General features: G+C 40.9%; 1 protein-coding gene across 10 annotated transcripts in view; it reads left to right on the top strand.

Annotated features, from left to right (window-relative positions):
- The window catches only part of LOC105832935 (peroxidasin), a 164,417-nt gene that overhangs the window by 4,319 nt on the left and 145,056 nt on the right, over positions 1-15,042 (top strand). For 2 of the 10 annotated variants that reach the window (XM_036292628.1, XM_036292630.1), the window contains exons 1-2: positions 10,229-10,922; positions 12,673-12,947. The gene's annotated coding sequence lies outside the window, so the exon portion shown is untranslated. Of the gene's footprint in view, positions 1-146; positions 333-1,989; positions 2,092-10,228; positions 10,923-12,672; positions 12,948-15,042 lie in introns of those variants that run through there. The other 8 variants (XM_036292635.1, XM_036292633.1, XM_036292631.1 and 5 more) reach the window with 8 other exon arrangements.

Raw genomic sequence — 15,042 nt, 5'->3', positions numbered from 1 at the left:
CGCCAGTGATTCTTTACTGTGATTGGTTCTGTTTTTAAATTCATCGAAGAATTAAAGAGCAAGAAACCAATCATATTAGAGAATCACCGAGTGCTCGCTGATCCGTTGCGTCTGCTGAATCATCGTCGGACGGTGTGCATGTTTGAATCGTGGCGTGTGAATAAAATGGCAAAGTTGTTGAAAGTTAAATCGATCGAGTGATCACCGATAACGATTTGCAATTGTATTTAGTGTGCGTGGAGATTGGGGCCTCGTGAATTGGCGCGAAACGTCGTCTTGAGCTTCGCGGAAAACGGATCATCGGAGGAACCGTTTCTCGCTACGATGATAAGGTGCGTATGTCCGTCTTAAAATTGTCGATTTTTAAATAACGCAGTAACGTAGACGTGTGGCAGTGAAAGAACTTTAGGGTCGACAATGAAGGTGATGTAAACACGGAGTAAGACAAGAGGAGAGCGATCGTCGTGAAACAAAAGTGGTCCCATGTTTAATTGGGAGGGAATCCGTTCTCTCTCTCTCTCTCTCTCTCTCTCTCTCTCTCTCTCTCTCTCTCTCTCTCTCTCTCTCTCTCTCTCTCTCTCTCTCTCTCTCTCTCTCTCTCTCTCTCTCTCTCTCTCTCTCTCTCTCTCTCTCTCTCTCTCTCTCTCTCTCTCTCTCTCCCCCCCTTTTTTAATAAATGACGATATGAATTCATTCCTTTCAGCAGATTCGCTCCCAATTAGGAGTCTAAAAACGGGATGACTTTTGCTATTCGCATGCTATGAAGATCGTCCGTTACTCTTACTCCGTAGATGTAAAAAAACGCGACGCAAAACGACACATGCTTCGAGCATTGACACGAAGCTAGCGTTAACGCGTGTTATTCTTGTCGACAAATGTATCGTGCGTTTCATCGTGTCGAGTGTATTTAAGTGTGCATTTTCCCATTCTCGTCTCCATTCTTCTGTTCCGCGTTTGCGTCTTCGCGATTGTCGAGGAGTATTATTTCATAAATAAAGTTTCACAAGTGTATTCACGGTGGCGGTATGAGTATTATTTTGTAAATTTGAAACATGGCGGAACGATAAAATGCCGATTAGTAAGTCATGTATTTTTTCATTCAGCTTGCAATTTATTTGCAACTTAAAGTAGTGACGAAGCAAATTACTGACTAAAAAAATTTAATTTAAAAAAATTTTAAATGTGTAAAAAATTTTTTTTGTTATTGCAATATGAATTGCTCTTCTTTATTTTTGCGTATACTTTATGTAATAGAGTTTAGAATTTTCTGTAAAGTTAATTAAAAAGAATTTGTGAAATTTTAAATTTATTGAATTTATTTAGTTTTCTTATTTATTTTTTGTATAACTTTAATAAACGTTAGTTCTAACATTATCAAGATTTTATTGGGGAAAGATGAATTAATGAATATTTTATTTTATTTTAATAATATGGAATATAAAACAATTTTTACATAAATTACTTGACTAAAAGATTTTTCTAAAATAACAAATGTGTTTTGTGTGTTGCTAATGTTTTTTATTTACCACAATCAATTATTGACTATCAATTTTATAATTATTACAAGGCAATCAAGTTCATTCTTGCTATCGATTATTTTATATACTTATGATAAAGACACACAAAGCAAATTTCTTATATTTATTATGTAAAATAAAATCGATCCTCGTTTTGCACTTTCAATCGGATTCAGATTAAGTGAATGAGCGCGAATGAACGCGAATTCACTTCAATTGCTGTTCGCCATGGGATCGTCCCGTTTGATCATATTGCGATTGGCATAATTAAGTATTCACGGAGATTGCCGTTTGGAACTTTTCCACAAAACCAATCAGAAGGTTCTATGTTGAGTTTTGGCGATCGCATGCTATTCGTTCGCATTCGTTAAAACAAGTTGTTTATTTGTGCTCATTCACACTTGTTGTGCAGATTTAGTTTTATCTATGTAAACACGCGATTATACAATTAATGGTATTTTTGTATTTGCAGAAATAGAACTTTGCTTTGCCGATTTCGCAGCGCTTTACTTTGGTATTTCTAGGACGAAAAGCGAATAATCAAAACGCAAGAGGCATTATTGTGGGGAAAAACGTAAGTACGAAAGTAGCGTGAAAATAAGATTTCATCCTGATTATTGAATTTTTATGACATTCGTGCAAAGCGTGTTTAAAGGAAGCATTGAGCTGCTTTCGAATAGAATCACGCTTATTTTCTGGCTTTCAGCTAATGCGGTTTTATTCGGGTAACTAATGTTGGAAACAGTATTAAAAACGAGTTAATCGGACGCTTCTTCCTCTCTTTAATTAATCACTTTATCAAATGATCAATAAAAGGATATCTTTTCAAGCTTTTTATATTCAGATTTTTTCGTAATTTTTTATTAATTCTATTAATATATATAAACAATAATTTTTTGTGTTGATAAATTGTTCTTTTTAAATATTTTATAGCTTAGAATATCTTTTTATTCTTGATTTTAAATAAGAAAAATATTAGATTTTGTAAATCATAACCTTTTTTCTGAAGAAAGTGTAGGTACAATTATTAAAAATAAAATGTGTATATATCTTGAATATTACTATTATTATAAAATACGATAATTTTTCTAGGAAACAATTTTTTTTTAATTAAAGAAAAAAGTTAAAAGACCTATGAGAAACATAAAATTATTATTAGAAATGTCAAACTAAAATTAAAAAAAGAACGAATGGCAATTAAAATCATTTACAGTTTATAAAATTATAAAACTTATGTGATTATGCGATGTTATTTTATCCAAAAAATTTAATACATCTTTAGGATTCAATATTACTGTTATTAATGTTTTTGTGAATCGACATAATGTCATTAGACGATCTTCTGCCATTGAGTTATGAAAATAATTTTTTAATTGCTTTAAGGATGAAAAAATCCTTTTACGAGTAGCAAATATTAAAGACCTATTATCAGATCTCTAATTAACGAACATTTCAGAAATTATTTACACATTTGTAATAAAAAAAGTAATATTTTATGTAATAACAAAAAATGTATTCAGTGTTAAAAGTAAAGTTATATTTTATAATTAAAAATGAAAAATAAAAAATAAAAAAGGAAGAATAAATAAAAAAATTAGGGGGTTTGAATAACTCCTTTGGATACGTCCATGTTTTCAGATCTCTCTTAATATATTATACTTATATAAAATTAATTTGCTTAAAACTTGTACTAATCCGGATTAGATTGATTGATTGATCGTAGAACCAAAAAAAGAGTTAGAGTCAAAACATAAAGTTTTCTTACATACTTTCTTTTTCACACACATACACACATTTATAGAAGAGAGACATGTAACATTATAATGAAAATTTTTATTCTTGTAAATTGATTCTGTAGTATAATGGATATTCATATAACATTGATATTGGACGACTATCTCTCATGAAGGATATATGCTGTATTTTAATTAATGCATATTACTAAATTCTAAAGCCTGAGAAAAATATTCCATATGCATTCGTCATGACTACATAAAGAGGATTTCTAAAGTGAATTGCATTTGATTCACATGATCAGTGAGTCAAGTTCGACGGGATTTTGTTTGGTAGGGTTCAGTGGTACTGCGCGTGTTGTTTATGACATTACGTTGTTATCGACGTATGCGATCCGAAAGATTCGCGTATGCACGGATACGCGAAAGCGTGCTCGATCGTACTAATTTCCTCTGCTCTAATTCCCTCCGAAAGAGAGAACGAACATTTTCAGCTATCATTGTAATCGCGATAGATAGATAGATCACAGCTTCTGCAGTCGTTTGAATTAATTCGCCGTAAATTGGTTTATGCGGGATTAATTAGCACGGCAATGCACAGAGGGATTACGAAGTCTCAAGTTTTGAAGATCGAGTATCTCTGTGAGCAAGCATCAAGATTCCATTGAGACAAGGTCTCCTTGATAATAAATTGCGTAAAGAGGAAGATTTTGTTATTTATTTGTCAAAACATCACAAAATTTGAAACTTATTACGATTTTTTCTTTCTCAATCGCATGTAATTCAAATACCGTTGATTCTTCGACATTTTTACGGATTAAGATACAAACGTGCCCGTTGCGCAAGACTTGCATAAAGGTGAAGTGTTTCTCGTAGATTATGTCTCAGGTAACAATTCAACATCTCGAGATGTCCAATTGTTATTTGAGACATTTTATGAGAAACGCTTTATTTTTACACGAATATGTCATGGAACGTCTCGTTTATATCGTAAAAGATTGAGTGTTTAAAATACGTCTCAAGGATGTTATTTGTTCTACATTGAAAGAAAAAGATTAGTTGAATTAATCTTAAATATATTATAGGTATGATAACTTGACAGTTTGAATATGAATAATTCGTATAATTTTTATTATAATAATTACATAAATTTGGTTACCTATATTCTGTTGAGCTAACCAGATAAATTTGATTATATGCATTCTGATTCCGACAGCATTGAAAAAAAAATCTGATTGCATTAATTGAAAATCTGAAGATAGATTGACATAGATTGTCGAGAGATATAAATTTAGCAGTATGTCTGCTCGAAATCGAATCAGAATTTTTGCAGGAATTATCAGATTTTCCTAAACTAATTTATGTATAGAATTTAAAACTGTACTGTCAACATATATCTTTCATTTGCTTTTGTATCTGAATCCAACTGTGAAAACACGCAAGAGGAATCTTTAATAGAACATATCGTAAAAAATTTCATAATGCTATTCATAATGCTTTTGAAATATCATGTTTTTATTGTTATATATTGCAATAGACGTATAAAAAAACTCTAAAGGACATCTTGTACGTGGCGTTTTATTTCTCGTAGAGAAAAAAATCTCATACAATAGAATAAAAGATGCAGCACTTTATTTCGCCCAAACTAGTCGAATTTTGTAGATATGCAATTAATGCAACTAGATTTTTTTTTTCAGTCCAGAATGCATGCAACCTGATTATTTTAGTGAAAATTATCGATCTTTCATATTTTATGGAATTGCCAGATTGATATTATTTATATTTCAGATTACTTTGATCAATTTGTTTTTGGTGAGGAAAACGCACGCAATTCTCTCGCCATAGGAAACGTCGGAAGACAGGCACACCATTCGCGCACATCCAACCGTGAATAGTTTACGGATGAATAGTGCATGCGATGCGATGCGATGCGCCTTTAAACGTGGGTAAACGCATAACGCGCTGAATCACTAACAAAGGGTAATAGCGTTCGAGTATTAACCAGGATCTGGAACCCGAGTCAATTTACCGTAGGGCACGTTGCTCTAAAATTGAATCTCTCAGCGCCGGACTTCTCGAGATCGTGGTCCTCTTCGTATCTCATTTTCGCGCTGGCGGCTTCACCGTCGCGAAACCGCGACGACGACACCGGACATTAGCCACGGATACGCGAACAAGCGTGCACCACACGTTGGAACTTACACCTATACGACGCCCTCGGCCGCGTGTATTTGTTAGTCCGCACCTTCGCCACGAGCTAGGCGAAGTATCAACAGGTGCTGTCAGTCGGTTGTTTCGCTTAATCGGTTTCTATTCTGCCCGAGACTTCTAAGCTCCGCTCGGCAATTCGTGACACCCCCCTCGGGGGAATCTTAGACGTTACCCGTTCTACGCCATTTACGTAGCCAATTCGATCGTGCACCCCCGTTAAGGCTATAAATCACGCTTAACCGATTAGGAAACGCAGTCCTCGGGATTGCGGTCGAATGTGACGTCGTAATTGTCACGGTATGCAATAATTTAACGTTTAAATCATCCCCTGTTACTTGAGCGGCCCCCAGACGATCAATAATATCGTACAATTATATTATACAACGAATCTCTAAGGAATTTAAAATAAACTTGATACAGCCTGTAGACAATCGATAATATCGCGCAGTACTCAAATGTGATGTAATAATATTCAGAAAACGACAATCAGATAAATGTCTATGTATTTTAAAAGTTCTTGGGAATTTTCTTGGGAAAAGGAGCTTAACTATCGTCGTCCGATGATTTCGTTTTTACATTTCTCTCTCTCTCTCTCTCTTTTTAGAGCGTCGATTTGGACCTCTTTCTCGTGCGTACTGCCAAGACAATTTTATACCGTACAATTCACGTGTAATTGAAGATACATCTCTCTATTCTATCTATAAGATACGTCCCGGAATGAAATAACAGAGCGCATCGTAAGCGGTCGGCAATGAGATAAGTTTGGCGTTCATTCCGCTCGCCAGCGCCAAGCCCATTCCGAGATTGAATCCCACAAAACTGACGGTGTTATAATTAATTTATAATACCTCTAATTGCGCGCGGGCATGTCGGATGTGGCTGTCCTGGCATTTAATTTGCTCGCTAATTAAACAGGCTGCGTCTCTCCCAGTTAGAGACCAGCGTGCGACCATTCCGCGCCTCTCGTCTCCCCCCGCTTCCTTCCCGCGGCGGCCGCGCTATACTTTGAATTACTCTTCCAAAAAGCACGATGCTAGTTGCTCCGGGCGCCGGGGCAGCTGCGTGCAACAACGTACGGGACACGAGCAGAGAAATGAGGCGGTGATTGAAAAAAGTTCCGAGATAATTTTTACACTCTTTCTCCCTCACTTTTCCCGCGCGTTTGTGTACCGTCTGCGCACTGCAAATGCGATCTGAGTTTCTTATTTAGCTCTCGAGTCTCATGAATATTTCTCATTTCTACCGGCAAGATTACGTAAAAGCGATTCTATCTTGTATCGCTGCAGATATGCCGTTGCAGCTTGCCGCTGTCACGTTTCCCCACACCTGCAGTCCATTACATCTTCCGATGATTCGTGAGGTATTCCGATTCGTGCTCTCACCACTACGTGTTCGGCATAGCGTTCGAGAAGCGAGACGTAATATGTTGGTAAAATTGCAATCGTCTGAACGTTACATGATTGAACGCGAAAATAGCACGCTCGTTTCTGACACGGGTGGGAAGCTACCGGTGCTTAAAATATATGATACTTAAAATGTAACTTCATAATTAGCTGAACTCTATCCGAGCTCGCGGATGGCCGATGCATTTTATCATATTATATATAAATTATCTGTATTAACGCGCGATTTTTGTGTGCGTGCGTGTGGACGAGGGGGGGGGGGGGGAGATCGACGAAGCGCCCTCGGGTCTGATATCGCAATTGCCGTTGTACCGGAGAGTGTAATCATTTCATACGACGCGTAATCATTTTACGAGCGCTATTAGCACATTATGCAATTATTACGGAAGTCCGGATACGAGCGACCGCGCGCGCAGCAGCGCGCCGGGATGATTATCGACAGACAGGTAACGATATGTTGATGGGCCAATGCCAGCAGCACCGTCCGACAATATAGCGATATGGTGAAATACGCGCGCGGGTTCGGTTGTATATTTCGGAGGGACAATTGCCATGTAAAATGGTAGCCGCACGCCATTATTGTATTGTACTTACAAAATCAAGTAGGACTTCATTCCGAGTGTACTCGATGGTCGGACATTGTATACGAACTTGTGTACGTTCATGGCCCTAATCCATTAACATTTGCATCGATTTATCGTATCGTTCTCCGAAAATGGAAATGGTAAATTGATGCAAATGTTAAACTTTAGTGCGCGCTTTCTCCTCTTCCCTCACCCCCCCCCCCTGTATATTGATTTTAAATCGTGTTGTTTTCCGACGTCAATCACGCGCCTTCTTTTCATCAATATTGTATTCATTATGGTTTATATCAAATGTTTTTATATCAAAAGTACAAGTCGGGCGTACAATCTGCGTGAAACAGTGAAAATATAAACAAATGTTAGTTAATAAATATTTTAATGCAGAGTATTTTAATGGGAAGCGAAGAGCGTGAAAATTCATATCAAATAAAAAGGAAAAAAAAATCTGCAACTTGTTCGTGGCTCGTTCGGTCGGGGAATCGACGGTAAATCGGTGAAGCGTGACGTGTCTCGGAAAAATGATGAAGTATTTAATATAAAGTTAATGTAGCTCGCGAGAACGGTAGACTTGATCGATGTTGGTCATCAATCAGTCTTATATCTATCTTGGGCAAATGTGTAGTCATTGATCCCATTTATATTTTCACGGTATGATACGTGCGTATTATAAAAAATAGAAAACAGTAATGGCAACAAAGCTATCTTACATCTGGTTGCAATTGCACGGATCGACATCGGAGATTTTTATGGAAAAATGTATTCTTTGTGTCACCTATCGCGCGAGTAAATGCAAATTTAATGAAATTATTGAGGAAGGTCGCCAATATCTGGCGTAGGCCTTTCGAAGCGGTGTTCTTTTATTTCCCGGAAACATTGCATTAATACTGATGAATACATTAGTTGCTTAGATAATTAAAGAAATAAAATCTATAATTTATACAGTCAAGGCTGTTTTCTGTATAAAATCTATTAAGAATAAATTTTTTATAAGCGAGAATGTGAAAGTTGCACGACATGATTCTCTTTTGCAAAAGTTTGAATAATAATGAGTATTTTGTTGACAATATTCGATCATGTTACACGTTTGTAGCTTTCTAAAACTATTTTATTTATATTTTTCTCTTTCTCATAATGTGTTATGAAACAAAATCGTAAGCGTAAACCGGTGCATTTTGCTGTTAATGAAAACATAGATGTGTGATCTGTTTTACAACATAATTTTATTTAAACAATTTTAAATAAATTGTTTATTTTTTAAATTTTTATTCTTGAAATGTTTAATTCTGGTCTTTTTATGTTATAAACTTTGTTATTTAATATATATAGAACTATATTTTATAAATAATTTTTCCATTACAGAGTATAGGAATTTTGTTTTACTAGCTATGCCAGTTATGGGACCTAACTTTTGATATCTATTTTTAATTATGTTGTTAAAAACATTAGTCATTAGAAAAAATATGAAACATCGTAAAAAATGCTATACCATCTGGAAGAAGATACTTTCTACTTTATATTTATATTTTCGAAGTTCTATTTTTAGCTTTTGTTTTTAGAAAGTATTATGCAAAAACAAAGTGATGTGCTAATATCGGTGATCCTCTTTTACCATTTTCTGTCGAGGATTTGTTGTCGTCATTTTTAAGGTACACACTTTAAAAACACATTTAGGAAAGGAATATGTCAAGAATATGTTAGAGAAACGGCAATTGCGTCGTCGCATAATTTTGGCACGTTGAATTTTATGTATTTCGATGTATGCGTTCATTTGTTCGCCGGTACGCTGGAATCTGCCACCGATGTGGCGGGATGAAGGGTGCCTGACATCACAGTTATTGCATAATTATGCAAATTACGAATCCGCCCTCCTGCCCTGCCGACCCCACGATCACGCGGATGTTTCGATTGGCACAAAAGTATTTGATACATTTGAATACCCCGGGGGCGAAAATATGAAACGGGTTAAATCAAATTTATCCTCTTTCGTGTTGCAACCATTACCTGTCATATCCCGAGCGTGTGACATGCCCGTGCAGTTTGCAGCATACGAATCAAAATGCGTCACATCCATAGAGCAATAGACCATCGAGTGTCAGTACACTTTGTCGGCATTTAATTTCGGTGGTGGCCTTTAAAGCAACATGCTTGATATTGCTCTTTTCTGGTTTTTTTTTACAAATGGTTAAACCGCTTTAAACATTTCACATGCGAGGCTCGAAAAGTGACAAACGATCCTTGTTTTGCTTTCAATTGATTCGCGTAATACGATATTCCGCGTTAATAAAGGAAAAATAAAAACAAAAAATCAGTTATGAAGGGATGAATTTGGATAACAATACGCGCGATAATATCGCTTCCTCGTAACATACGTCGAAGGCTCAACAATTTCTAACCGTCCGTTGAAATGCAATTAATCGACACCGCTCCTCGATCGTCGTAATTGGTGCCCGTTGTAAATTTAATCGCTTTAATATTCCCTCTCTGCATCCGGCGGGCAAATTGACGCGATATGCCAACCGCGATGCGCGCGATGCCAATCGGGGAAAACCGCGACGTAACATCCGTAACGGACGGACGTGTCGGCGATTCCGGCGTGTTTTACGAAGTCGTGAAAGCAAGCACAAGCTCTCACGCGTGGAGAACGAGTGGAAAGGCTCGTCGTCGGTGGTGAATCCGGCGCGCGGCGCGTCGGTGCCGCAAAGCGGGGGGGAGAGAGAGTCTCCGCGTAAGCGGGGGGAGGGGGTTGCAAGGGGGATGGGATGCGTCGGTGTGTTGCGCCGTAGCTTTTGCCGCGGCGCCTGGCAGTCCATTGGCGAAGTCCTAACGAGCAGCGGCCCGAGAGCGGAGCATTCCCACGGAAAGATTCGTAAAGGCTCGGGAAGCGCGGGCGAAAGTGGACGCGGCTTTTTTTCTCCCGCGCGTATCGATACGCCGTGAAAAGAAATTTTTTGTCACCTCCTTTTTTTTTCCCCTTTTCACACAGACCTCCGCCTCTCCGCGGTTCGGCGGTCACCGGCGGTCGCACCCTCGCGCTATACATTTCACCGCGTCGACGAGACAAATCGTCGCGCAGGGAAACATTTATTATCTTGGTGCGGAGACTCTCGAGACGGCACTTGTGAAGTGACTCGCGTATCCCCTCGCCGTTCGGCGAGCGAGAGATTTGAAAGACGGTGCAATCCTCGGATGAATCCTCGATGAACGTGTACCGTGAAATTTTAGTGCTCCGGACCACGGGTCTGTCGGCGACATGTGATCGTGCACGGGAGAGAAAGAGAGGGAGAGAGAAAGGAGGGAAGATAGATCGCGCGTGAATTCGCACGCCGACTCTCCTCTTCGGACTCGATCTCTCGAGCGATCGTGGAAATCGAAGGCGCACGCCGCTCTCTCACCTCCTACCCTCGTTGACACGCGAATGTAACGGCATTTGTTATCGGATCGTTATCAGAGTTTAAAGGAAGGCGACGAAGAAAGGTATTAAATTAGTTAGAAAACTTCTCCACGTCTCGTCCTCGCGATAATTTCGAACGAGTTCATTACTCCGATCGGACCTTGCCGATTACGTCCGACGAATCTTATTATATTTCCCTGCGAGGGCTATGTCGCGCATAGCGCGCAACACATTCGTCACGCACATCGTGTGAATTTGCGAAAGTTCGACGAAATTATTAATGTAGCATTTATCGCGAAAGGGCGATTTATAACGTGAGAATAAAACGGGCGAGGGAGAAAAGACGATCGGTCATCGCGATTGAAATTTCCGATTGGCGAGCTCGCCTCTCTGGCGGCGTGTGACATCGCGCACGTAATCTTAAACCGCACCGTTAGCCCCCGCATAGTCACGTTGTTAGTTTCGGATTAAAAACTATATACGCGCCGGTCACCGGTAAAAGTAGGGCGCGCACGTCCGCCGCGGTCCCCGCCCTTCGAGGGCATTACCTGATCCGGTCGCAGGACAAAGAGAGCGGAGATAGATAGGAAAGAGGAAAAACGCGTTAAAAAAAAAAAAAGAAGAGAGGGAGCGCGCGCGCGAAATTACGCGAAAAGGGGTGGAAAAAAAAAGAGAGAGAGGGCTCGCGTATATGCGAGCTTTATGACGTGATTCATCGACGGGTACGATGAAATTGACATTACGAATGCGGAATTTTTCTACCGCCAGACGGCGATAGATTTTTTATGACTCGCGCACGAAGAGAGAGAGAGAGAGAGAGAGAGAGAAAGAGAAAGAGCTGTGTGATTCTTTTATGAGGCGTGATAGGAGCCGATCTGTTATTTAAATTTCACAGTGGGGATTTTTAAATATCGGCGAAGAGGTGCGCGTTTATACATGAGGCTTTCGAAGCGTTTTTTCCCCTTTTTATCCCTTACGTCTTTACGTTACTTAAGTTTAACTTGATTCGGGCTCGAGCCTGACCCGATAACAGTTAGTTTGGAACTGCTACGTGTGTTTGTAGAGCGTTGACGTTGTAAACAACCGTCGATGCAGCCGCTCTCGGAACGCTTAACGTGCTCCGGGCCGTTTAGAACGTGAGCGAGGACCACTTACGTAACCGAATAGATGGTGAAATTTCCTTCCTCTTTGTTATCTCCCGTTACCACCCTTCTTTTTTTTTTTGTATAAATACTAAAAACGCGCGTACGCGATTGCAGCTTTTATTCTTCGCTCTCGGTGATAAATGGATCGTTTTCCCCTTTCCGCGATAATTTCCGGGTGTTGGAACGACAACGTAGCGATTCGCCCGATAAATTCAGCGGACGCAGCGGTGTCCGCGCCGCGTCAAGAAATTCACGCCCCTGCGTTCCGCTGCGCGACCGACGACGGTGCACGCTTGCGAAATTGTGGGTCGGTGGTGCGCGGGAATTGTTTCGACATATCGCGGGCTGTGATTCCAACTGCGAATTACTCCCGGTCGGGCGATACTCCCTCGTACGAGCTGGCCAGCAGCTTCCTCGTAGATGTATCGCCCGGATACTCCGGGTAGGATACGCACTCTCTCTCTCTCTCTCTCTCTCTCTCTCTCTCTCTCTCTCTCTCTCTCTCTCTCTTTCACTGTCTGATCGACCGTTTGGATTGATCACTCGTTACTCGAAGCGATATTCCGAAATGCGAGCGAGCTGCCGCGAATTCCATTTCGTGCGGTGACGTTTCGCACGGGCGAGTCGTAAGTGCGATTCCGGTGAAAGTAGATGATCATTACGATTTACCGTTTAAACGGCGATAAAGAGAAATGTAGCGTGGGAAGAGCGAGCGTGTTATAGCCTTTAACTGCGAGACGACACACACATACACCTTCTCTTTCTCTCGGAAACGCGACGGAAAGTGTCAATAGAGAGAGAGAGAGCGGGAGCTGTGATTTTTGACAGAGTACGGTTTCAGTGAAGCTGCATGAAGAAAAACGACCGGCGGTGCGGTGGCGCAACGGAAAAGAGAGGAAAAAGTAGAGCGGAGGGAAAAAATAAGTGGCGGAAATTCTCGCAGTGCCGTCGCGTAACAAAGAAGTGAGTAGTAACATCAATGCAGGTGACGATCGATCGGCGATTATCATGCCCGTACGCGTTGTTTATTAGCGCGTTTGCGTTCCCCACGCGCGTATAATCGATAACGCTGATTTACATATTTTCCGATAACGCGAACCGCGCGCTTCAGCGCGACGAGCGGCATTAGACGTGTAATCGCATGTAATTATCCTACGCGCGCGTGTAACGAGCTCAGGGTGGACCGCTTCCCGATCGTTTCAATGCTTTTAATTTGCACTCGATTTAAGGGAGCGCGTTTCGGCACGCGTTAATTTTCCCCGTCGACCGATTATCCGTCACGCAGGCTCGACGAGAGCTGCCACGCTTCGTACGTTTCGCATTAATTACGTACAATCGTACGTATACATTTAAAATCGCGATATTTCTGCGTTACGCCGCGTTTTCACGTCCGCGCTTTAGACGCAAACGGTAAACAGTCGATGGTAAACAGCTCGTTGCAAACAGTTATTAAGTTGTAGAAAATTTTATTAAATATAATTCCGTTACTCCAATTAAATATAATTCCGAAACGTATCAAATGTAATTCATTTATTATATTTATATACTTTGTTTGGAATTAATTGCATGCGGGATAGAAACTGGTAAATCGACCGAGCGTTTAATTCGCCGCGTCTTCGTGACGTTAATGACGGTATTTTACTCGTGCGTTACTCCCTTATGTTGTTACTAAACAACAATAGGGAAATACTCGTCCCCTCACTCCCGCCCTCCTACTCCGCGGCGCAGTCGTGGAATATAAGATATATCGATGCAATCGCGATTCTACAATGTGGCATCTGTTAAAATAAGTTCGCGCCGGACCTCGGTTTTATCGCTCATCCCGATTTTCATTACGTACCTCCTCCACCGTGAAAACATTTTAGCGCGGGAACTAAGACGAAGGATATCCCGTATAATATCTCGCGATTTGCATTTTCACGCTTGCGGCCGTCCCTCACATTAGAGGAGGAAACACTTTTCTATCTGCATTAATAAACGAGATTTGCGAGAGGCGTTCGTTTCGGAGAAGCGGAGAGCAGAGCGTATAATAACAACCGACGTGAGAGGGGGGGAGGGGTGGTATCGCGAACAGATTGAATTTATTCATTGCGTATAATCCTGTTTTGCGCAATTGTTTCTTTATACGGCTGATGGAGAGTGGACGCGGATCGTCGGACAAACGGATTTATTGAGCCAAATTGAGCGCGATGAGCATGGTTTCAGGCGCGGTGAATTATTTCCTACGGCGTTAACGTTAACGCTGGCGTGCCACGATACGCCGTGACGCCGCATTTTCGGATAATTAGGAGGGAATTACGTATGGCTTATTTCGTGCGCACGGGGGAGAGATGGGGGTGTCAGATAAATGCCTGTATTATAATGTGGTCGTTACGTACGTACGTGACGCGCGCCAAGCCAACTTGCATGCGCGGGATGCCACGCTCGTTGTGGCGCCCACGTAAGGGTGAAAACGGGTCAAGAGGATCCCCCGTCATAAGAAAGTTAATACCGCATATGTCGCAGCTTGCTGAGCGTGGCGGGCAAGAACGGGCCACTTTTAAATGATAAATTACTTCTAATGGCGTCAGTTTGCCGGCTGGCGCGAACTTTGATGAGTTTTTATCCGCCGATGGGAGGGGGTAGGGGAAGGGGTGCGTCTCTCCCCGAGTCGGAGGAGTCGCGCCTTAACGTCTGCTTAATCCCGGCTTCTGCTTAATCTTCGTGACGCGCAATTTTTGTCGCGTCCAATCTTCGTAATCGATATTGCCGGGATTCAAATGGACGGGATGAATTTCATTTAACGACACGAACGCGCTCTCACTTTTTTTTACACGCGCTGCCCCGCTCGTGTTTCACGAAACGACCCAGATGTGACGTTAATTTAAAGATCTCTGCTAACATTAACGGTTTCCTCAACAATGAATTGCCGTTCGTGTTCCCTCGACGAATGAATCCCCGTCGACGACGCGCGCTACAGGATTCCCTTAACCCGATTTACATCCGGGTGGCTTAATTGGAGAAGCGGGAAACGTTACTAGTCTCTATCGCTCCATACTAAATTCCAATCAGCGTTGCG

Source organism: Monomorium pharaonis, chromosome 10 (genome assembly GCF_013373865.1).
Source record: "Monomorium pharaonis isolate MP-MQ-018 chromosome 10, ASM1337386v2, whole genome shotgun sequence".
Classification (NCBI taxonomy): domain Eukaryota; kingdom Metazoa; phylum Arthropoda; class Insecta; order Hymenoptera; family Formicidae; genus Monomorium; species Monomorium pharaonis.
Note: the sequence above shows the minus strand (reverse complement) of the source record. Positions and strands in the feature narration are given on the sequence as shown.